This window comes from Oenanthe melanoleuca, chromosome 10, assembly GCF_029582105.1.
Source record: "Oenanthe melanoleuca isolate GR-GAL-2019-014 chromosome 10, OMel1.0, whole genome shotgun sequence".
Lineage (NCBI taxonomy): Eukaryota > Metazoa > Chordata > Aves > Passeriformes > Muscicapidae > Oenanthe > Oenanthe melanoleuca.
The window spans coordinates 10,109,087-10,133,346 of NC_079344.1; the positions used below are offsets into that span (position 1 = coordinate 10,109,087).

Here is a 24,260-nt window from a genome sequence, read left to right on the forward strand (position 1 = left end):
AAATCCCAAAGCCAGCAGCATCCCTTGCAAGGTGCATACACCATGCCAGAGGCAGCAAAGACGTGCTCCTCACAGCCTCCTGGCCCCAGGCCTTCTGCCAACACCGTCCCAACATGGGGCACGCAGGCAAAAGAGCTGCCAGAGGAATCCACGCCAAGTGGCGCTGAGCACGACCTTTCTGCTTTACAATGGTAACCTGAATCCTAAATACTGGATTTCTAGGCACGCATTAAAGCCATGAGACAATGGAGACGGCGAGGCTGGGGCTGGCTGCAAGCCAGCTCCATGCCGGCCCCGCCAGCACCCGATGTTTCCCATTTCCTTCTTTTTTCACCATGGCAGATAAGCAAAGTCCCCCTAAGCCAGGAGGCAGGTGCATGCACAAGCTCGCCCCTGACTTGGGGATGGTACGTGACTCGCCCCTATAGAAGGTGGATGCCCAAGAAGACCCAGAGAGTTGGTTGCTTTCCCCTCTCCCTCTCACTCTCATATGAGCATTGCTTCTCCTTTAATTGGTTTCATTCATGGCGGCCCTTTGCTAAATGTAATTATGCCAGGCTCTCTCCATCTGTCTGTGTTCAGGAAGAGCCATCGCTCTCACTGTTTTTATCTTCAATCTTTATTTCTACATTAATCCCCGCTCTGCAGCTCACATGTACAACAATGTCCAGGACCTCCTGAGGACATACAGGCACATAATGAAGAGCAGGATTTGTCCCTGGGTCTCTCATGGCTGGAGGACATTTTTTCACAGGGAAAGCCCCGTACTTCAGTCACTCTGTAACATCTCCATCTCCCAATGATACCTGCACAAGCCAGTCCTTTTGCAGACACTCAAAAGTTGCCTATGAGCCCAGGCAAGAGGAGACAGCTTGATTTTGTCTGCATCACAGAGATGTCTCTGCCCTGTCTTCCCAAGCCCAGTACATAAAGACAGCAAGATGTCTGCTTAGGTTGACATGGACCGCTTTTCACATGAAGACAGCATTCAGTCCCAAACTACCATGCTCATTTTCCTTTCCAGGAATGCAGACAGGGTGAACACGGCTGAGCACAGGGATTAACAAACCTCAGCTCTTCAAGGGCAGCTCATAGCTGCATAGCTGAGGCTGCAAAGCGCCCAACACACCCAGAAGGATTTCATCCCTTGGGATTCATTACCCAAGGTCCTTACACCTTCCTCAGCCAGAGCAGGTAGATCTTGGGGGAAAACAAAATGCTAAAGGAGCTGTTGGTTTATCAAGAGACCAAACTCAGTGACACAGACCCTGGGCAACCAAGCACCATCTGGTGACCGCCGGCTCCCGACACAATAGCCCACGTTGGCATGTTTATGATAGAGACCAGAGGCGGATTCCCATTATCCCCATCAGATCCTGTGATGTGGTTTCAGGAGAAGGACCATGAGAAGCAGATGGGATGGCAGAAGAGAAAAGAACGCAGTGAGACAGACAGACAGGAGAGATTTATATGAAGCTAAAGCACATACCCATAAACATGGGATAAGTAAATAGCATGTAAGTATGAAATTAAATGCAGGGAATCCATGGCATCCAGTAATCAGTCAAATATCTCCTTCACCCCTTTTTCAGTTTATCATCGGCATTTTAAAATGAGATATTTATGCCAATAAGTAAGCCAGTTGTATACTGTAACCCTGCAAATATTGGCTTGGATCTGAGAGATTCATCCCGACAGACAATTCATTTTTACAGTTATTTTTGGACTCCCAGCTTTCGTGGAACACCGGCTCTCTGTGTTGGATTTTATGCCCCTGAAATGTATTTACAATGCATGGCATCTGTATTGTGCATTACACACTTAAATCATTGCATTTCATTCATCGCTTGTAAAAAAAAATATTGCAATATCCTGAAGCTCTGAATACTCAAATTCAAAATATAACTGCTGCATTTTCAGAGTAATGCTATAAAATAATGTTGTATTTTTAGATAAAGGAGGGAAAATTGATCATGAGGAACATGGATTCCCAAGATCTGGGAAGAAGGGGAGTTTGGATTTCACACCACGATAAATGGGAAAAAAATAAAACTAAAAGCTGAAAAACCCACAAAGGTTTATTTTCTAAACAAGAACATAGAAACATTTTGTCACTTAAACAAAGGGAGGAGGGCGGGGGAGTCTCCGCATCCTTGGCTTGCTCTCTGCAATGGACAAATACTATGAGAAACAAAAAAAGCATGGCATAGTTAGCAGGAGCTCAGCGCTTTAGAATTAATGGTATATATTTAAGTTCCTTTTAGGGGAAGCCTTCTGCAATTGGGGGGAAAAAAATTCTTGGTTTTTAAAGGCTTCTGTCATTGTTGCCCACAAGCAGAAGAGAAAGGCTCTTTCTTTGTCATCCGGGGGTTTATGGCAACACCTTAATATGTCCTTTTCATAGGTGAAGCAAGGCGCACAAAGCAGCCGCGTGCCAACGCGTCCCCCCCGCCACCAGCAAAATAAATAAATGGAGGAACGCGGGGACGGCGGCCGTCGTAATCCCTCGGCAAAGAGGCAGCGAGGATGGTCTGGCGGGGTAAATATTGCACGTCTCCTGCCAAACCCCGCGTGGGCTATTGTCCCACCACCCCTTTTAGATGTCATTAAGGATTTTTCGCATACAACCAAACGAGCGGAGGGGATGAACGCATTCGCTTCTTCCCCACCAGTTGGAGAAGCCATGACAAGGCGGCTGGGAGCCGGCGCAGGAAAAACACAGGGCAAATTAGGAAGTATGTTAATTCAGTTAATATCACAGAGGGGCTGGCGGGCGGTGGGGGGGAGGTGTGCGCGCAGATTTTCCGCCCGAGGAAGGAGGTGGCAGAGAAAGAACTGGGGCATGCCAGCTCCCGTTATTGTTCTGCCTTCATCGGTAATTAGCAAGATAAGGAGGGGACGGCGTGAGGGAGGCAGCGTGGCGAGGACAAGGCAGCGCTGCACCCCACCTCATGCCCATGCGGCCATCTTACAGGCGGCGCTCGCCTCCCGCAAAATGGCCGCCGGGGCCCACGCTGCCTCAGGCCTGCAGCTGGCCCATCCCAGCGGGCTCCCCTCCGCCAGCCCCGAGGCAGTGGGCACCCGGGAGCGGTGGCAGCCAGTAAAGGGGGCCCCGGGAGAAAAGGAGTTGCCATGGTGGGCCAGAGTGCACTGGCGAGCGGCCATTTTAGCCCGGGCCTTGCTCACGGTGCCAAGGCGCTGGGCACGCGGCACTCCCACAGCTCCTTCCACAGCCCTCCTGGCTGGAACAATCTTGGTACACTCCTCCTTCACCAGGCAGCACGCATTGCCTGGGCCCTGCTCGTGGCCACAGAAGCGGCTGTGCCCTCGCCATGGCCTCACCGTTGGGCACGAGTGGGCTTATCCCCACGCAGGTCGCCGCCTGCCTCGCTGTGTCCCAGCGAGCTCTGAAGGCTGCCAGGCATGGGACTGGCCCTGGAAGACACAGCCTGGACAGATAGAGCATTCTGAGAGCTACAAGGCAAGATGTCACCTGTCCAGCCATCAGAGAGTGAGTTATAGGCAAATTATGCCTTTCTCCTGGCCAAAACGAAATAAATCCCAAACCCAAACTGCAGAGATATCAGTAAAGAAGATGTGAGCTTCCTAAACCTTAATTTAACACAAATTTAAAACAAGGTCAGTAATAAAACGCATGGTTACACAGACAATACAGACAAAGCTACAGATACATTTCTCACTCCATGGGAGGCTTTACAGTGGACACATCAGTGTTGCTCAGTTCTCCAAATGAGCAACACCAAATACCAACCAAGGAACTCTCATCTCTGGTCTTGGGCTGCCCTCAGGACAAGACCAGCAATTATTGACACTAAAGCAGTATTTGGGAAGCATTTCATGTGTCTTTAGCTATGATGGGACTATTTTACATGGTGCAATAGGCACACAACGCACATTGAAAATTCGGCATCTGCTCCGGTACTCTTGTGGAGAACCAGAGGGTGACTGCAACTGCATGCAGGCAGGGCCATGTTATACATCTCAGCTAGACAGTGAAACATAAGGGATGGCAGGCTAGCTGCTCCGCTCCAGGGTTGTCTACACGGAAAACCACACCATTATAATGACAGCACTATAGGTCAACTGCTGCTGCTCCTCGCCACGCTGGTGCACATCTCCACTCTTAAACTGGCTTTCTCCAGTTTAGCTTAAACTGCTTCCAGCATGACATCACTGGTATACAGGAGAGTCCTGCCTTCTGCTAAAGTAAATACCCACGGAGGTTGTACGTGTAGAGCTCCTTGCTCTAAAATCCGCCCCCCAACCGTCCGTCTGTAACTAGACCTGCCCTTCGGCTAACCTTTCTGTACTCCACACACTCCTGGGCTGTTCACAGTGCCCGTGAAACACTATTACACCCTGCTTCCCTTGGGTGCTAATCCTGCTTGTCAACCCAAAGGCAGAAGCAGACGGTGGCTTGGCATTTTGATTACGTTGTGATCTGTTTGAACCTTCCAGACTCTTTTGATGTCTGTGCAAATTTGAAAGGGGGAGCCTTCATCCCCCACAATGAAACTCTGCTATCGCATGGTGAACCATCTCGGGACTCCTATGTCCATAGCCATTGCTAGATTTGAAGCAGGGAGGGGAGCTGCAGCTCCTCCAGGAAGAGTCTGAATTTCAGACTAACCAGTTCTGGCCCTGAGCGGAGAACACTACGGGGACAGCGTGTTGCTCTTCAAACAAATGCATGCGTAGGGGAGTGTGCGCATGCACAGAGACACCAGATTTATACAAATAGATGCATTCATAGGAAAATGCAAATAGCATCCTCTTCTATCCCGGGCTCCCTTCGAGCTCCTGACATCCCAAGGTTTCAGAGGAGTACAACGGAGCCTCAGATCAAACATTAGCCCTGCGGGGGTTCCCTCAGGGAAGCAGCCATGCACTGGGGTCTTTTCCCCGCTTCCATGTGAGGTTTCCCGACCCGGCCTTCCGTGGGTGCTCAGTTCTGACACGCGTACGACACACGCCCGCGCATGCAGAGCCTTGCTAAAAGGTGCTCTGGGAATTGAGCTCCACTTCCTCTCTCTCCTGAATCAATTGTCATAAACCAGCTTTTGTTTTATTTTTAACAAAGCGACAGAAATAATCTCCACACACAGCCCTTGCCACTCCCACGGCCCTGTCCTTTAACAGAACAAGGTGTCCAGGGCCCCCGAGGACACGGGCACAGGGAGACAGCACAGTAAGAAACACCAGGAGAGGCTGCTTTCCAGGTTCACAGAAATCCCCTGCTCCTCTCTAGAGCCCATTGCTTGGCAGGCAGAGAGATGGCGAGATAGAAAGGGGACTGCAGGGTGAGCAAGGCACTTCCAACCTTGCCAACCCAATCTCTAGCTGTTTCCTTCATCCCCTACCTACTGAAGTACCCACTTTCAACCTGCATTTTACCTTGCACTCTGTTTTTCTTGTTCTTCAGTGCCAGCAAGAGGTGATTCCTGCAGCACCATTGCAGCAATCAATGGCCTGACGTGCAACCTGTGACAGCAGAGCTCTGCCTGCCTGTGGCAAACCCCTGTCTCCAGCATGGCCAAGGACTCATCTCTCCTCCTCCTCCTCCCATCCCACATACCCAGGTTCGGGACTCAGACACATATGGAGACATTTCTTGATGAAACCTATCAGTGGGTGAGTGGCAGCTGAGCAGGTACTGAGCAAGATGTGGGGCCAGACAGCAGCCAGGGGGGAAGGCAGCGGGTGGAGGGAACGTGCCTCGGGAGGAATACTCACAAAGGGCTGCTTTCATTAATAAAACATTCCCCCCTCGGTTGCCTTTTGATTTGGGTGTAAGAATTAACCCCATCTGCCCAACAGCACGCTACCTACCAAGACATCTCTGCTGAGGAAGGCTGTCTGACGTGTCTGCTTCCTACTGCCCGTGCTCCTTGGCAGTCCAGACCCCTCCAAACAACTCACCAGCCTCGCTGGGTCTGCCCTATGGAAGAGATCTTCTTCCCACAACATAGATTAGACCCAGTGAAAATAGGCTTAGTGAAAATACCACTTCACTATTAATGCCAACCCCCCCAGCCCCCCCAGCTTCACACTCTGTCACACCCAGAAAGATTATAACAAATCCTGGTCACCTTTTGCCCCTGCTAACTATTGCTCCAGTCTTTGCACTGCATGCCTTCTACCATGAGTAGAGAGCTGGGCACAGGGAGTACTTATATATATACACACACATCTATTTAGTCAGCACAGAGGTGTTCAGCTGCACAACACACATCTCCCTGCACAGCATCTCGCCTTGTCACAACACCCCAACCCATCCCTCTCCGCTGTAATTGCAGCGCCTGGTCCTTGGGCATCAGCAGAAAGTTGCAGCAAATCCTGCGTTGGTTAAAGCACAATCTGTCCATTCAAAATTGGTGGGGGGTTGCTTTTAAATCACTGAGACATTTCTATTCCCTTTCTGTTTAAAGTAAAACCAAGATGCAGAGATGCCTTCGAACCGACAGCCCCTTCATTTTTCCAGAGGTGTGTTTTAATGAGTGACTCGCCTTCCAAAAAGGGGCCGGCAAAGGGGAAGGACGGCAGATTCTCCACACAAATTCAATAGCTGGTGGGTTGCCATGGGCTAAAGCATTTCTTTGCACACATGAAGGGAAGGGACTCCAGAGCACTAAGGGTTTTGCCTCCCATGAGTTATAGCTCTACCCTTCAAGAGCGGAATAAATGCTTTATCCCATTGCAGCCTGCGATGTATTCTACATAGATGGATTGATTTCCCCTATTGTTCTTAATAAATCCTGGCGCATGAAGAAACTCACTGCACAGCCATTTTTCCTGCCTTGTTCTAACTTGCAGAAGTAATAAGGGTCAGATGTGACTGCAGTGGGAAGCAAAGGCCATGCACGAGGCAGTGCTTTGCTGGATGCAGTGGGTGTGCTTGCAGGTGGGTGCAGGCAAACAGCTCCTTTTTCCCTGTTTATTCCCCCTTTGAGTCAAAGCTGAGGAAAAGGGGAACCATGGCTGGGTACCGCAGCACTGGCTTGGCTCTGACAGGAGCAGCCGCTGCACAAGCTGAGCCTGCACAAACCTCCCAGACCTGCACAGGGAAAGGCAGAGCTCTGGCCCTCTCTGACTCAAGCTTTCAATTGTGAGAAATAAATACATATATTGTATTGTCGGATAAATACAGGGCTGAGCACTGCACCACTGTAGAGCCTTCCTAAGCACACCCAGCTCTCCATCATGCTCTGTCCATCAGATCTGTCCCTGCCTGTGTCCCAGCTGAGAGGAGTCCACACCACCAACACAGGTGCTCTGGTTTTTTTGTTTGTTTGGGGCTTTTTTAAAACAAAATGCCAAACCAACCCCCTCTCAATGACTCCCAACGGCACAGCTCAGACCCCCAGATTGTTGTTAAAGGGCTCTCTCCTTCCCTATCATCTTTTCTACTCACAAGGTTGACACCCATCCTCTTTTACTGTTCCCAGGAGGGTGTTCACTGGACACAGCTTTGCTGATGTCCAGCAAAGAGGCACTGCTGGGCTCCAAGAAGCAGGTGGCTCTGCACAATCCTACTTTGGCCACCTGCCTCCAGCTCCATCCAGGCTCCCTGGATTATCGCTGCTGGTCTTCTCAAGCAGCAGCTAACAACTGGCCCTGTTTCAAAAGCCTGGCTGGGAATTTGGCTGTGGGAGGGAGGGAGGGATCAGGTAAAAGAGCTGGTCTCCCATGCATCAGTTGGACTTGATCCTTCAGCAAGACTTCCAGGGACTCACCTCTCCTTGCTCAGGTGGAGACGTCCCAGCCCTTCCCAAGGCATCCCACTCCACGAACTCTCAGTCATGTCTGATTAAGGAAAAGAGAATTTGTCTCAATTAGAAAGAGGTTCCCATATGCATGGACGGATGTCAAGTAATTACCACATGTCACTCATGTTTGGAAAAAGAGACCTTAAATTTGGGGCCGTGCAAACTTGCACACACAATTGCAAGTGAGTTACAGACCCTGGCATGCTCCAGAGCATACATTGTGCAGATGTTTCAAGCCCATCCCTCGGCTGAAATACACCCAGCCACGTAAAATACAGCCAGACACGACCCCGTTCTCTAATAAGGAAATAAAGCCGAGTGGACCTGCATTGCCAGAGCCCAGACAGCAACACTGTCTCTTTAATTTTCTCCCTGGCTATCTCATCCTTTGCACAAACTCTTTCCTCCCCGTGGCTTCTTCCAGCCTGGTGGGCAAAGTGGGAAAACATCATTAGGGAGGAAAAATAATTTAGTTTGTTAATCAGTATCCAGTGGTGGGAAACAAGAAAGACAGAGAGCTGGGCTGGCGGTTAGGGCTTAGGAAGGGCCAGCACAAAGCCCACCATTCATGACATCTGGGGCTGGGATTCTCATTGAATTAAACAGACACAAAGAGCAGAGGCATTTCATGCTCTCTTCACAAGAATTATCATATCTCCCTGGCACTAGGAAACCTTCAGCACGGGAGAGGGGGAGAGAGAGAGAGAGGGGAAAGCGGGCAGGCTGGGTAGAAATATGGGGCAGGGTAGAAGAGGCTTTGTTCCAGGGTTGGATTTATGGATGGGATGCGGCGCGTTGCTTTGCAGGGAGAGACAGGGCCCTGGCGCGCTGGGTCTAATAAGAATCAGCAAATGTGAAACAGGGGGCCCCTGTGTACCATGAAGCAGGGAAACCCACGTTTGACAAGCCAACAGAATAACTGCTCGCGTCTCAAGGCTGTGGAAGGATGCTGACGTTCCTGCGAGATGTGTCGTCTTGTGTGTGTGTCAGCGAGGAGGGGGAGAAGGGGAGAGGCGAGGAGTATAAACAAGAGACCAGGCAGCATCGTTCAGTCATGAAAATTAATTAGCTGATGTGCAAACCATGGCTGCCTCTTCCCACTGCCCTGCAAGCATTCCCCATAAAGCTATGGTGTGTGCGGAGCCTGTGACTGGGAATGACAGGGGCAGATTAGGCAGCTCCTTGGGACACAAGCCTGGCAGCAAGAAACCCACAGCCCGTGCAGAAAAGGTGAGGAGGGGATGATTAGTGTCCTTGGGGAAGGGGCAGAGCCCAGGGACCAGAAGAAAGAAAAACGGGGGAGAGCGGGCACCAAGCTGAGACCAGGAATCATGTAGCTGCTGCAGCATAAATTGGGGTGGATCTCAAAAACCAGGCATTAAAAAAAAACAGGGGCTGCTGGACAGCAAAACCATTTAGGGTTTAGATCACAAACTCTCTGGGGCAGGACCTGTCATCTCCTGCAGGCTCACACCATGGAGGCCTGTCCTACTTGGTCTCTGGGCATTACCACAAGATCTACTTTAAATACTAATTGCTCCATGATCAAGACCTGTGAGCTGCTGGGAGGCTCCCTACAGCATTACCTGTGGGAAGAGGGGACAGATCTCTGACCTCACATCCCCAGGGTAATTTGACCCCGTGCACCAGTGCCACAAGCAAATATTACTACCCAGTGACAAAGATGAGCAATTCCTGACCAACTTCACATACCCCATTCCCAAGCTTTCAGATCCTAGTATAATATAATATTTATTCTTTGGCTGGAACAACCAGGAGGGTAAGGGTGCCAGGGAAAAGGGGAAAAAAAGGCAATGAAGGGATGCAGAAAGTGATCAGTAGGGAAAAAATAGAGAAGACTCTTTGACATGGGATGTGCACAATGAACACAGAACGTGCTGGAAACAAAGGGATGCAGGGAGAGAGGAGAGGCTGGGATGGGCATCTCGGCAGACATGTGGGTAAAAGTTGAAAAGGAAGCACTAATTAGCACCCAGACCATCACTTTCCATTAATAACTTGTCACCGTTTCCTTGATGTTGCTGAGAGCAGAGAAGTTGGTATGTGTGATGCTTACCTGTCTCTATCTCATTAACAGAAGTGAGGGTGAGAACAGATGTTTATTGCCTGCATTCAGATAGACAGGCCCTTTGCTGAACTGAGACGCAGGAGAGAGGGGGAAAGTTGTGAAAGAGATGCTCATGAAACACAAGTCAAACCCAAACAATGGAAAACCAAACGCAGGAAACTTGGATACCTGTGCTGATCCAGAAACAGCCCCAGGCAGGTATCAGGTTCCAGGAATTCTGGAAACACAAAATTGCTCGGTCAAATAATTATAACCCAGGGCAAATACACTGCCAGCTGGGGGAGAGTGCTCTGGTCTCAGCACAAGGTATGTGCAAGGGGCTGTGACTGCATTATACCTGGGAAAGTAAAACAAAGGGCTGCTTACTTTCCAGACTGATTTGCTCAAGGTGTCCACTATACTGAAAAACAGACAGCCAAGCAACTTACTGAGAGCCAGAATGGAGATACCCACCAGTAAACAAAGGAAAAAAAGAAAACAAAAAAGTGCTATTTCAAGCAAAGATAAATGTGCTTTGCATATAATCACCTTTGGAATAATTCTTCCAGCAGCTAAAAAAGAGATTATCCTTCCTATGTAAAACACAAAGGCCTCTCCTTTCCCTCCAACATGTGGAATGGCTCCTGACAGTGACATGGGAAAGAGGGAGTGTGCAAGGCAAGGCAAGGACGCCAATCAGCAAGTACCTGCGAGCTGGTAGCACACGTCTGCTGGTGCGATGACGGGAGCGTGCATGTGTGCACATTCCTAGGGACACCCTCGCTTCCACCAGCACATAAATTCCCTACACGAGCCAAAGGTTCCTCAAGAGCAGGAGCCCAAACCTCCTTAGGAGGGAACGAGGGAAAACCAAAGGCAAAGAAAACATCAAGGCAGGGACTTGGAAGGAACAAAGGCTTTCCCCCTCTCAGCTTGGAGACATCTTCTTGGCCATTTAGCTCAGATCAAGTGTAGGCTGTGTTGACTCCCCCACCTATTCAAACGAACACTTTCAATAGTCTGATAGGTCTTTTCTGCTCTACAGCTTCTCTACCCCGTGTTTGACGTCCCCAGCCAATGCAGTTAACGCCACAAGCAGAAATACTGCCCTGAAGAGCCCTCGCCTAGATTGCGTGGTCAAGCACTTCAAAGTTAGGAAGTGTCCAATTTATGGCTGTCCATGCAACCTTAATTCCACCTCGCTGTGCAGCCACTCTGGACAGGAAAAGAGGGAGTGAGCTAAAAATAGGCTGTGACCGTGTCGTCAGCCTCGTAAGGGCATGGGCAGGGAGAGGCTGAATTAACGTCTCATGGTCAAAATGAAATCAGGTACCCCCCGACTTATCAGCGCTTGCTTTGGTGCCTTCAACCATGTACATTTTTAATATACAGAAATCACGTGCATTCTAAACATACAGAAAAATGCATTATTTATAGCTAATAAATAATAGATTGTTTATATAAGCAAAAAGAAAAACAATTGTAGGCAAGTGTAACAAATTCCCCTTCCTCCACCCCGCACCCATCCCTGCTTCATCCTGCGCGGGCAGAGAGATTTCAAGCCCCAAGCTTCGGCACAGATTTCTGCCACTATGAAATACAGGACTAATGTTATCTGGCAGCGGCAGAAGGCTGCTCTCCTGGGGCCAGTGGAGAAGGGGACTGCTGGGGCTGGCAGTGCCCAGGCCAGTGCACCCACATACTCTTCACTTTTTCCTCTTGGCACCAGAACATGGAGGAGTTTTCTCCCAGGAGAAAGGCCTGTGCTGGAAGGATATGACCTAAAGGTGGAAAGGTGTGATGGAGCTGGCTGTGAGCACCCTCCCACCTTCCCTGGCTGGCCCAGAGCTCTGCAATAAAGTGGTGGGAGTCCATGGTTTCACCCTGCTCCTGATCTGTTATTACTATTCCAGGGGAACAATAAATTTTAATTTTCCCCCACCCAAGAGGCAGGCGAAGGGAAATCGCGATTCTGAACAATTCATAATTCAGCTAAACCTGAAAGGAATTTAAGGGACAAAGAATAGGCATTTCTCGACTCGAAGAGCTTCCCCCAGACGAATTTCAAGGGCCCACAGCAAACAATGGGAGTGTCAGAGGTTCTCAAAAAGAAAAAAAAGTTCAAGAATCTTTACAATAAAAAGTGTTAGGCAACACAGAGGTCAGAGCCAGCTCCTCCTATAATAAATAGCACGACTACCCTACATTAACTATAGGAGACATTTTAATGCAGTGCCTCAGCTTCGTGCTAATTATACTTTTTTCACCATATTTTGAACCTAAGAAAAAATGTCATCAGTTAATTATAACAGATGAGGGAGTGTGAAGACTTCCTCAATAAATAATGCCTTGATATCTCATATCCAACAAGCTGCGTGCTCTGCTCTGAAGGTGCCCAGAAATATGTCCTCTCAGGAAATATATCAAGAACTGATGGTCCCATAAGCTGGCTTTGTTTCCAAGCCTTGATTTTCAGCCCAATAATTAAGTGATTTTTATGGATTGGGGAGAGTAAAGGTCGTGGGACTGCTGGAATGGTGCCAGAGAGAGTCAGTGCTTAAAAATAAATAAATTCCTAAATCAAAATGAGATATAGGAGACCTCAATAAATTCCCCCCCTACGGCTGCACAGGTGAGCACACAGATGCGATTTGGTTTCTGGACCCATGTCCCATCCTTCCCGCATTTGTGGCATCTCCATGGGAATCTGGCATGCTCTGAAAAAGCCTGGTTTTAATGAACCCAGGCCACTGCTGCCAGCATGCCACCGAGAGCCAGCCACCACTGTCCACTGCCCCGAGGAGGAAGGACACTGTGCTGCCGTGCCACCCGGGGCGCTGCCCCGTCCCTGCCCAGGCTGCTGGGCACCCGTGTCCTTACGAGGTTCCTCAACTAAGCCATCTTTCTTTCAGCTCCCTTCTCCACCTAGCATCCCTCACTTCCCCCTCTGAAGAGCCGGGATTTGGCGTGGGAAAGATGTCTTTGGGCTTTTCACAAATCCAGTATCCCCTTGAACCAAAACCAATTAGCCTGGCCCAAGGTCCTGCCATTGAAGGACTGTCCCTTCTTTTCAAACCCCCGCAGGCTCAATTGCTCTAAGGAGCCTGGATGTGAATGAGCAAAGCCCGCTTAAAGTGGTACTTAAGGCCAGACCAGGGTGAAGGAAAAGAGAAAGCCTCTATAGGAACAGCAAGCTGAGTTTCCAAGAGACAGCAAACTGCCGGAGATTGTGTTCTTTTGCTCCCCCCATTTTCTTTTTTTACCCCCACTCCTCAGCTTTCAAGGCAAACGCTCCTAACCAAACCTGAGCCCCTGAACAAATATTAGAAAACACCAAAGCCAGAACCTTATCCTGACTCTCAGCGGATGCCGGGAGCCTGGCTGTGGGCAGAGTGATGGCCCAGCCTCGTGTGCAAGCTCTGGTGACAAACACGTGCACTCAGAGGGACAGAAGGATGGTGAGAAGCCCAAGATGATGTTTTTCCAGTTTGAGTTCCGGCAAAAACCTTTCCAAAGTGACCAGATTTGTGGACACGAAACACCAAAACCCCGACCTGGGCAGGGCGACTCCCTGTACCATGTGTTGGGGAAGCCAGGGTGGGCAGACACGTCCATCTTATGCTGGTGGCCCCTGGGGACATCCAGAGACTCAGGGTGACTGAGGGGCTGCAATGTGGCAGCAGCAGTGTCGGGGTGACACGCAGTACCCACACCACAAACGGTGTGCCTGCACTGCCACGTGCCAGGTGCCTCAGGGCTCACACCTGCAGATGCCAAATCAGCACCTTCCCTCCATCCAGACACCAGAGTGTTCCCAGCACTCCCAGGCAGCTGTGATCCCTCCCTGGTGGATGAGCAGCACCCATCCATGGCCACAGGCAGGATGGACCCTCCAAGCTCCTGGGCTCTGCCCTTTCTCTGGCAGCACAGACAAAGCCAGGGCAGAGCAGCAGGTAAAGGGAGGCATCAAGGGTGCAGGGAGGGCATGGGAGCCAAGAGAGACAAAAGAAACGGCTGAGCCCAGCCTCAAGAGTGCAACTCGCCATGCCAGGCAGTTCCACAAAAACGCCCATTGATGGGATTTCATCCATAACCAAGCGTGCATGCTCACACAGCCTGGCTTCCAGGGGAGCTCCTTCAAACAGCAGGGCCTGAACAGCTCCTCTCCACCTCACCCCGAGCCCTGGTGAGTTTGGCTTCCCCAGGTATTTGGTATAAACCCCCTTCGTCTCATGCACCAAGCCAAACCCACTGCATGGTGGACAAGTTTTAGGAGAAGGTGGGAAATGGTGAGCTGGAGCACACGATCTCCCAGAGCATGGTTTCCCTGGGGTGAAACCCGCGCACTGCATTTTCCATTTATCCCCCAATGGCACATGCCGATTCTTCTGCTTCTGTCTCCCTCTGCCCATCCCCAGCTCTGCCTGAAGAACAAAGACATCACAACCCAGCTCCAGGAACCTCACCCACGTTTGGCCTACGCTGTATCCTACTGCTCCACCAGGAGGGTCCCAGTGACAAGAGAAAGAACCAGGAATGCCGTGACATGGACTCACATCTCAGCACGCCCAAAAAAGACACCTTCCCTTCTGGGTTTTGCCTATGCAGGGGCAAAGATCCATCCAAACCAACAGCTACCCTAACAGGGCAAAAAGCAAAGCTACAAAGGGAACTATGTCCAGCCAAAATCCATCCCTGGCCCAAGGACAGACCCTTGGAGACCTCCCTTCCAATATGACACTTAAAAAAAACAGACAGAAAGCAAAGACCTGTCGGTGGAGCTGCCAGGGACTCTCTAGATGCAGCGGGTATGTTGCAAGCAGAGATTTGCTGCTGGGGGGCTTCACCCATTGTCTGACCCCCCACCCAGCACACATGAGCTGGGGATTTTCATATGGCTGTCCCTCATCACTCACTGCCACATCCCTTGTTAATTGAGGGGGTGCTCCTTGAGACACCCATAGGTTCATGCCAACAATGGGGGCAAAAATGAAGTATTAAAGCACCAGAAAAAATTCAATCACAGTTTCTCTCTCCTGGATATTAAAGGCCAAATCGCTCAGTCCCTGTCTCAGTCCCCTTCAGGGGAGCTGCTGTGAAGTAAGTGTACCAAGTACATGGCCTAAAAAAATACCTGAAAAATCACTCAGGAGAGGTGATTTTGTGGAGGAAAAAAAATAGTAAAAGTCAAGAGTATTTTCTGACCAGCTGATTGAATAGCAAGGTGTAAAAGCTTGCATCAACCCTTTGTAAGAGTTCTCATGTAGACACGGATTTCCACACTTCCATTTTATTTCATAAAATTATATATATATATGTATTTATATATACACACACAAAGACATTTATTATATGTGTGTATATTTTTTTTCCTCAGATCCTCTTTTTATATTTTCACCTTTTTGCAATTACAAAAGCCAGGAACAGAAATACCTCCTGGGTTCTGCCAGTGCAGAACACTCCCACCAAACAGATTTTCTCTAACATGCTGGTTGAATGATTCCTCCTGAATTACATTCATTAGGAATTTGAATGTTTCTTTCCTCCATCCCCCATCAAATCATTACTCCGGAATAAATGCATTCATCAACCACCTTGCTCAGTTCCCTCCTGCTTTGTTCAGTCTAGTTTTAAAGCATCTCCACTGAAACCGTTTGCACCTGACTCGATGCTAGCGCACGAAAGGGGAAAAAAAAATAAATAGGAGAAGAATTGAGTGCCACTCACAATATTGTGAAAATAATTGGAAAATTATTTCTTAAAAATAGCCAACATAATAAAGGAGGGAAAGGACTACATTCCTTCCTCCCCACCTCCGATCTCTTCCACAATTTCTGGGATTGCATCGAGTATACATATTCCAGATGGGCTGGAGAGAAGGAGGTTGGTTCTTAATGACACGTCTTTCGCTGCCTTTGGAATGAATGATTCATTCGGGTCTTGCCGAGACTCGGTGCCACAGTTGAGTTACATTTCTAGAAAATCCGTATCTTTAATTCTGGCGCTGCGTGTGGGACCCAGCAAATCATGGAATTACTGCTGTAACTTCGGATTAGTAACGCTTTCTAAATGATAGTCTAATTCCAGGCCTTCATGCTTTTCAGCGTTCACACTCACACAGCCTTTTCCCTGGGAGGCTTCCTGCGGAATTAGTGCTGGCGTCTTCGTCTTTCTCTGCCCTTTTTAATTTCTCCAATGATTTCTCATTAGAATATATAATAACAGCTCCTCAGAACTTTTCTTTCTCCCGGTATAGCCAAATTCAGGCTGAGATCCTTTTTCCTTACTGTGGTTATGGCGGTGCTTTGCTGGCCCTGGAAGGGTGCACAGGCAGATTTAGCTTTGCGGGCCTACGTGGCATCTGACGCCATTACCCCGTGCAAGGGAAGGTGCAAAACCTGCCTGCGAGGTGCGGGGGGCTCCCAGCTCTCGCCGCCCCCGCACGCTGCCGGGCACGGGCGGCTCGGCCCTGCGGCGCTCCCGGCGCCCTCGGCCAGGGATGCCCGCTGCGGAGGGGAGGATGGAGCAGGGCACCGGCACTCCACCTCGCCGAGCAGCGGAAAGGCGGCAGCGCCTTTCCCAGCCCTCCCCATCTCCCGCAGCATCTCCTGGGGGGCACAGAGCCAGCGAACAGCCCGCTCGCCAGCCCTGCCACAGGAAGGTTTCTCTCTGCAGCCCTCCCGGAGCTGTCACGACCCGTGCGGGTTGGCGGCAGCGCGGGGATGATCCCTGCGGGATGCGAGCGGCCAGCGCCAGGCGAGGGGCTGGTGGCGATGCTCGCAGCCTGCCCCAGGGTGCCGGGGGGCCCGGGGGACCCCGGTCCCGGCCAGGGGCGCTCGCCCCACGCCAGCTGGGAAAACGTGCTGGGGAGGCTCGGCGGAGAGCACGGTGCTTTGTGTCGCCATGGGAACGGAATGCAGATGTGCCAATTGCTTTTCTTTTCTTTCTTTCTTTTTCCACCTTTTTTTTTTTTTTTTTTTTTTTTTATTTGCCAGACATTGTAATACATATTATGTTTCAACTTCTGGGGCTTGCAGAGGAGGTGAGGGAGGCTTTGTGCTTTGCCAAGTGCTCGGCTCCCAAAGAAGCCTCAGGGCCGGGCGGCTGCAAGCTGGAGGGGTGCACCCAGCAGCGGGACCCCTTCCCTGGGCATTCCCCCGCAGCTACGGACAAAAGCAACAGCCAGCACGCAAGAAAAGTGATCACATTCTCACCAACTTGACCTTCCAAAGGGAGGCCAGGATCAAATCCAAAGCCGAAAAAATAGAGCAGGAGAGAAAGAGAGAGAGAAGGAAAGATATTCAAAAGCTGGGGGGTTTCGTGGTCTCACCCGTAGGCTGGGACGGGGGGAAGATTTATTTGGGGAGGGTGCTCGCTCTCTCCATCCTCCCAGAGCCGCGACACCCCGCAGCCTAGGAGTGAATTTCGACGTGCGTTTAAAAGATAATTAAAGCCGGAATTTATTTGGCAAAGGAAGAATTGGCGCAGGGCTCGCCTCCCTGTCCCCGTCCCTCCCGCCCGCTGCCGCGGTGCCACGGGCTGCCCGGAGCGGCTCGACGGGGAGGTCGCGGAACCGCAGCCCTTACCTGGAGCCCCCAGGGCGGCGAGTCCGGCCGTCTCTGCACTGCCGGTCCTGGTGCGGCCGCTTCCCCTGGGCGAGCAGGTCTGGAAGTCATTTCTACTTTCGGTTATCTAGCTTTATGATGGCTCCACAACACTCATACAGCTAGATAACCAAAGACAGAAACATCCCTCCGTCGGGGATGCCGGCCATCCGTCCGTCCATCCGTCCGTCCGCTCCAAGGTGCGGGCACGGCCGGGGCAGGGCGGCCAGGAGCTGCCACCGGGAACCACACACACATTAAAAAAAAAAAAAAAAAAAAAAAAGGGAAAAGAAAAAAAAAAAAAAAAAAAGAAAAAAAGAAAAGAAAAAAAAAAAAGAAAAAAAAAAAAGAGAAAAAAAAAATAAAAGAGAGAGAGAGAGAGAAAAAAAAGATAAATAAGAAGCGGAGATGAGCCGGGGCAGAGCCACAAGCGCACGGCGGGCTGTGCCGCGGGGGCTCGGAGCCGAACCGCGCCGTACCGAGACAGGTCGGGCTGTGCCGAGCCGAGCCGAGCCGAGCCAGGCCGGGCCGGGCCGGGCAGCGCAGGGCTGGGCTGTGCCGGGCTGGGCTGCGGGGCCGATGCTCGGCGCTGGGTGCCCAGCCACCGGCCCGGCCCGGCGAGCGGCACTCGCGCTCCCGCCCCGCTGCCCAACTTCTACTCCCCTCGCATGGTAATCGCCCCCTTTGGGAAGTGACGTCACGCCGCGCCCAGCCAATCCCCGACCCCTCATTTAAATCAGCGCCCCCTTTCCCGCGCTTTCCAGCCGGGATGGGCTTTGCACGGGCCGGGACGGGACGGGGCGGGCCGGCACGGCTGGGCTCGGCACCGGGCGGCACCGGGCGGCACCGGCCCCTCGCCGCCCCCTCCCGCCCAGCCCCGGCCTGTGCCGCGGCTCTCTCACCTCCGCTACCCCCTCCCCGCTTCCTCCCGCCCCGGCGTGCCCCCGCGGCACCTCCGCTGGGCTGGGCGAGAGCCGAGCAGCATCCCTGCACAGCCTTGCACCTGCAACTAACTTCCCTTTCCCCCTCCTCGGCACTCTCTCCTTTTCGACTCTTTCCCTCTCCCCTCTTTTCCCTCTCCCCATCCCCTCTCCCCTTCACTTTCTCCCTTTCCCTGGCCTTTCTTTTCTCCCTACCTTTTCCCTTTCCATCCATTTTCTTTCTGTTTTCCCTTCTCCCATTTTTCCCTCTCCTCGCCATGCACCCCCTCCGCAGCATACCCCTCTCACACCTTCTCCTCCCCCAGCAATGCCCTTCCCGTCCGGCCTCCGCACCTGGGGGCGGCCCCAAAGACCCTTTCTCCGCCCGTCCCGAGACGTGCCCCCGGGGATGCACCCGCGATCCCCGACAGATCCTTTCTGCTCCCCATTTCCCCACAGTTTTAATTATTTTCCCACCAGGTTCTGCTATTTCCTGCACTGATTCTTAACGCGATGTGCGTGTAGCATCGAATCCGGCACATACAAATAATAACAGCAACAATAATCAGACTAAAATGCCAGGAGGTAAATATGATTATCTAGAGTGCTTAACTGACCTGCTCCTCACTAAATAAAAAAAAAAAAAATAAATTAAATTTAAAAAATTAAAATTATAATCCCTCGCCGCTTCTGAACATCACCTTTCCTTAAATACCAGACGAGGGTAAAATGTGACCTGCTACAAAACGAGGGATCGCGAAACGCAGCGATCTCGGCGGGAGCAGCCGCGGCAGAGCGCTGCCTGCCGGTCCCGCCGCCTCCGGCTCCCGGCGAGCTCCGCTCGGATTATTTATTTCTCCCTCTCTTCGCCCCCCCCCGGTCCCCACCATCCCCTTAAAAAAAATCTAAAAATTAAGTAAATAAAATCTACGAGCTCAATCAGGCTAAAAGCTAAAGGACGCGGGCTGCCAGCCCTTTGCGAGCCGCCGCTGCTCCCGGTGCTCAGGCGAGCCCGGCCACCCTTGCTTGGCTCCCGGGAGCTGCCGGTTCCCTCCCGCCTCCTGCCTAACGAGAAACGGGCGCGGGGGTGCTCTGGCCGCCCCGACGGGGCTGGAGAAGGTGAGGAGAAATATTTTCTCTGTCCCCAGCCCCTCGGTGCCTTCCCCGCGGCCCGGAGCCGCTCTGGAGGGGACTTGGCCGGCGTTTATTTTAATCTATCCTGGAGACAGGGGAGGAAAAAAAATTGCTGTGAATGGGATCTCCTTAATTTGACGGCCTTGGATTTTCTCCTAATTTATCGGTTTCGCTGTTAGGGTGGTCGCCGCTAGAATGCTGGCAGCTGGGGCGGGGGAAGACTCCCGTCTGCCCCGCTGCCTCGGAGCGCAGCCCGGGGGTGCGGGGACGGTGGCACCGAGCGGGCACGGGGGGCTTGCCTGGCCCAGGGACCGGCCTCGCTTTACCGCCACGGGGGAGGCCCCGGTACTCACCGCGGGGCCCCGGTGGAGGGGAGAACCTTGGGGTGCCGCCGACAGCTTTCCCCGCTCCCGGGGCCGGTTCGGCGGCCCCGCTCCAGCCCCGTTGTCCCTGCTGCAGCGGCGAGGGGGCCCAGACGGGCAGAGGCAGCCTCGCTAAGCCGCAGCTCTGCCCAGCTGCCGCCGTGCGAGGTCTCCCGCCCGCCGTGCCGAGCCCCCGGGCCGCCGTGTCGCTCAGGCGAGGATGCTGCGGGTAAACCACCGCACCTCGCCGGGCTTCTCGGGGCTGGAGATGGGATCCCCTCTCTCTGCCGCTCAAAAGAGGTGATTTTCTTGGCAGAAATATATATGATAATATTTTTATTTCCTGCTCCTTTTCGGCAATGTCTTGCTCTACTCGGAGCTGTCGCCTTGACCCTCTCTGTATTAAGCAGAGCCCCAGTACGTGGGAGAGAATACCTTGCTCTCGGGGTATTTTTGTTTGTTTTTAGGCTGAGGTTATTGTGGATTTTTTTTTTTTAATTTTGGCTATTTTTGGGGGTTCTTTTTTGGGGGGTAGGGGTTATCTGGGCTTTCTTTTTGGCGCAATTTTAGCAGGATGCGTACAAAATGGCTTCTTGGCACAGCGCAAAGCACCAGCGAGAAGCTTGGGGAGGGATCGGCGGGACTGCCCTGGCTCCGGAGCTCCGGTGGCATCGCCCAGCTGGCTTCCTCCTCCCCTGGGCAGCCCACGGGGGCCGCGGGACTCTCCTTCATCTGCACGGGAGAAAACACCCAGGGTGGCGGGCCGCCCGACGGGACGAGACGGGCCGGGCCGGGCCGGGACGGGCCGGGAGGGACGGCGGTGCGGGGTGGCTCTGGCCATGGTGCTGCACCGGCCCCGGCCCCGCGGACCTCCCGCCCCAGGCGCGGGCAGCACGGCCCCGCTGCCCGCTCCCTGCTCGGGTGACCCCGCTGCCAGGCAAGGCGGGCACCTCGGAAGAGCCCGGTCACCAGGCCGGCCCTGAATTATTTAACGTGATCGCCCAGGAACGAGTCCGCTGCCTTCCCCTCTTCTACGTCCTGCACGTCTGACGTCACTTTTCTTTAATTAGGAGAAGTTATTTTTAGCCAACCTGGAGTAACCCCCCACGCCTCGCAGTCTCGAGCTGCATCTTCTCCTAATTGTTTTTTTTTGGGTTGGGGTGGTTTTTTTTGGTGGATTTTTTTTTTTTTTTTTTGCTTTTCCCTTCACCATGGGGCTCGGCAAAGAAGCGGCAGCTCCCTACGGGCGTGAAGGAAACGCGTCGCTTTGTTTAGTAATTAAAAGCCGCCTCTGAGCAAACCCCAGCGCCGAAAAGGCAAAGCGACTGCGTCTCACCCCCGGCTCCTCTTTTCTCTCCGGCCGTCGGGGCCGGGACCCGGGTGGGGACCGCCCCGGACCTTCCTCGCTTGGCGGGGCGAGGTGCTGTCCGTCAGGGGGCCGGGGGTGGAGGCACGTCGAAGGGATCCGGCCAGGTGCAGACTCTCAGGCCACCTGCACTGCTATGATTCGGGTTTCCTTAAGGCTGAGGCCTAAAATGCGTTTCACTTCCAGGGTGATACAGGGAAAACAAAACAAAATAAAACAAAACAAAACACAAAAACCAAACAACAAGCCCTGAGGAAATAAGCATTCGAGGGAAGGCAGGGAGTAAAAAGGAAGAATGAAAGGGGGGAAAAAAAGAAAAAAAAATTAGGATAAAAACAGAAAGAAAAAGAAAATTATAATACACAATGATGAAATAAAATAAAAAGGCTTTTTTTTTTTTTTTTTTTTTTTTTTTTTTAAGCAAAGAAAATGCATACAGCAAATGAAAAATGAAATAAATCCTCCAGCAACAGAAGTAGGTGGCAGATCAGGGCACGAGCAGCGGTAGACCCGTTGCTGGTCTTTAGAGGTAAGTCCGAGCAGGGGATGGGGACGCTCTGGTGTCCCCCTCACCCCTAAAAACAGGCCCATAAGCAGCACCCGCTCACCGGGAGGATGAACTTCCTCGGGAGCCCGGGATTTCTCCCGCGGCCTAAAGCCTGGGTGTCCCGGGAGGTTCGGCCTCATCCGGGCGTTTTGGCCGGTGCAGCTTCTCCGACCGGCGAGAGCGGAGATTTGGGGGAAGCTCGGCAGCTCCCGGCAGCGCTCGGCCCCGCTCCCCGCCGTCCCGTCGGGGCTTAGCCCGCCCCGGGCCCCTCTCCCGATCTGCACCGTCCCGGGCACCCAGGGGGAAGCTGCCGGAGCAAACGCGTCTCCGGCAGCCAAAGGTGCCCTGTGTTTCCCTATCGTGCCCCGCGGAGGGTGAGCCGGGGCCAGGGAGCGGCGGGGGCGGTCCCGGTCCCGGTCCCGCGTGGGGCCGGCACCTGGAGGCGCCCAACTTCCCGGCGGGGACCGACCCAACTTCGTATCCCCCCTCGCTCTCTCCGTCTCTCCCTTCTCCCCCTCCGGCAGCCGGTGTGTCCCCCCGCAGGACACCGTCCCCCCGCACCCTCCCGCCTCCCCGGGGCCGCCCCGCCGAGGCGGCGATGCCCGGCCGCGACACTCACTGTGCTGCCGTGCGGAGGGCAGGACGGCGGTCCCCGGGAGAAGCGGGCTGCGGAGCCATTCCCCTCCCCGGGGCGGGCGGAGGGGCGGGCAGCGCTGCCCCCGACCGAGCGGCGGCTCCGGCAGCCCCAGCCCCGGGCGCGGGCCGGCCAGGGCGGCGGGAGCGGCTCTGCCCCGGCTCCGTGCGTCTTCCCGACTGCTGCCGGTGCCGGCTCTGCTCGCTGGCCGGGAGCTGCCGCCGCCGGCAGGCTCTGCCCGCACTGACGTCAGCCCAGCAGCCGCCTATTCACTCCAACCATGGCGGAGAGGAGGAGGAGGAGGGAGAGGGGGAGGGGAGGAGGCGGTGGGAGGGAGGGGGAGAGGAGGAGGACGGGAGGAAGGCGGCGGTGGCGGCGGGGGCTGGTGGCTGGCAGGCTCCGCCGAGCAGAAAGCGCAGCCCCTCCGCCTCACCCCTTAATTACCCCCCGAGGACGGGGCTGCGCGGGGGAGGGGGGCCGTGTACCCCCCTTCCGCCCCGGTGAGCCCCTCTGCCTCCCGCTCCCCCGGGGCCGCCGTCGCTCACCTGGCCGCCCCACCGGGCACCCCACTCTTCCCCGGGCCCCTGGAAGCGCTTCTCCGGGAGAGAGCGGGGCCAGCTCCCCCCACACCCCGCCACTCCAGTCCCCTCTTGGCGGTGCCCCCCATCCCTTAAGGAACGGACCCTGCGATGGCGGAGACGGAAAGGGCTGTGGCTGCCCCTAACCCTCTCCTGGCCCGGGCATCTCCCACCGTCCCCCGGCCGCCTTCCCGGCTCCGCACCGCTGTCCAAATGCTGAAAGGACCCGCCACAGCCCAGCCCGGCCCGGCCCGGCCCGACACGGCCCGGCCCGGCCCGCCTGCGGCCGTCGGGCAGAGCCGGGACACAGGCTGCCCCGGGCCGAGCCCCCGGCCCTGGAAAGGGGGTCCCTCCTAGAGCCGTACCGGGCCGTGCCGTGCCTTCCCCGACGTTCAGGCCGAGCCCGGAGCCCGGTTCGCCCCGACAGCCGCAGCGCAGCGCCCGGTGCCACAGCGAGCTGGAACCGGGCGCGGGCACGCCGGTACCGCCGGCGCGTCCTCTCCTCTCCCCTCCGTCTCTAGCTTCCTTATCGTCTTTACAGAATCACACGCGTACTGCACCGCCTGCAGCCTCTGCTTTAAGGCTCAAAAACCCACAACCCCACAGACCCCAATCCCTCCTGGCACACCTTTACTTCGCTTCCGACCTCTCCTCTTCCTTCCTGCGTTTAACCTGGCTGCTAATTTTTATCTCCGATTCACTCCACCGATGCCCCAGAGCGGTTCTGGGAAGTCTCTCGCCGCCCCGATGAATACACAGGGATCCCCAGACAGGTTTTCTATGTAGGAAAAAATAAACCGATCGAGCCCGAGAGATCCGAAACAGCCGAACACGCCGTCTCGCCTTTACATTTGTGTTTTTAAATTCCCCCGTTATTTTCCTTTTTTGCATCTGCGAGTTGTCACGAAAAGAAATACAACCCCTAATGCCACCGCCAGCAGAAATCGGAGCTCGTTGCCAAATTCCGTAGTATTTTATTTTAAAAGCAATTAACACCATTAAAAAATAAAAGAAAAAAAAACAAAAGCGAGTCTTCTCCTCTTCCCGGGGAGTGTAAGAAATCCTTTTGCTCACCCAGAGTCGAAAACCTAATGGCATTGTCGTTAAACACGAAAAGGAGAATATTAAGAAATTGCAATACTCCCTCCCGAGCGTTCCCCCCCTCCCAGTTTATTTGCCCTAATAATTAATTCACAAGAGCTTAACTTCGGTGTAACCCCGGCGGTCTTTTCATTAAAAAATCCCCGCGTTTCCTATTGA

General features: G+C 53.4%; 1 long non-coding RNA gene across 1 annotated transcript in view; it reads right to left on the reverse strand.

Annotated features, from left to right (window-relative positions):
• Window positions 1-18,097, reverse strand: part of LOC130257599 (uncharacterized) — a 35,741-nt gene extending 17,644 nt beyond the window's left edge. The window contains exons 1-3 of the long non-coding RNA XR_008841347.1: window positions 17,939-18,097; window positions 17,442-17,692; window positions 7,755-7,824 (exon numbers count right to left, since the gene is read on the reverse strand). This is a non-coding gene — a long non-coding RNA (uncharacterized LOC130257599). The remainder of the gene's footprint in view (window positions 1-7,754; window positions 7,825-17,441; window positions 17,693-17,938) is intronic.
• Window positions 18,098-24,260: the final 6,163 nt, after the last annotated feature.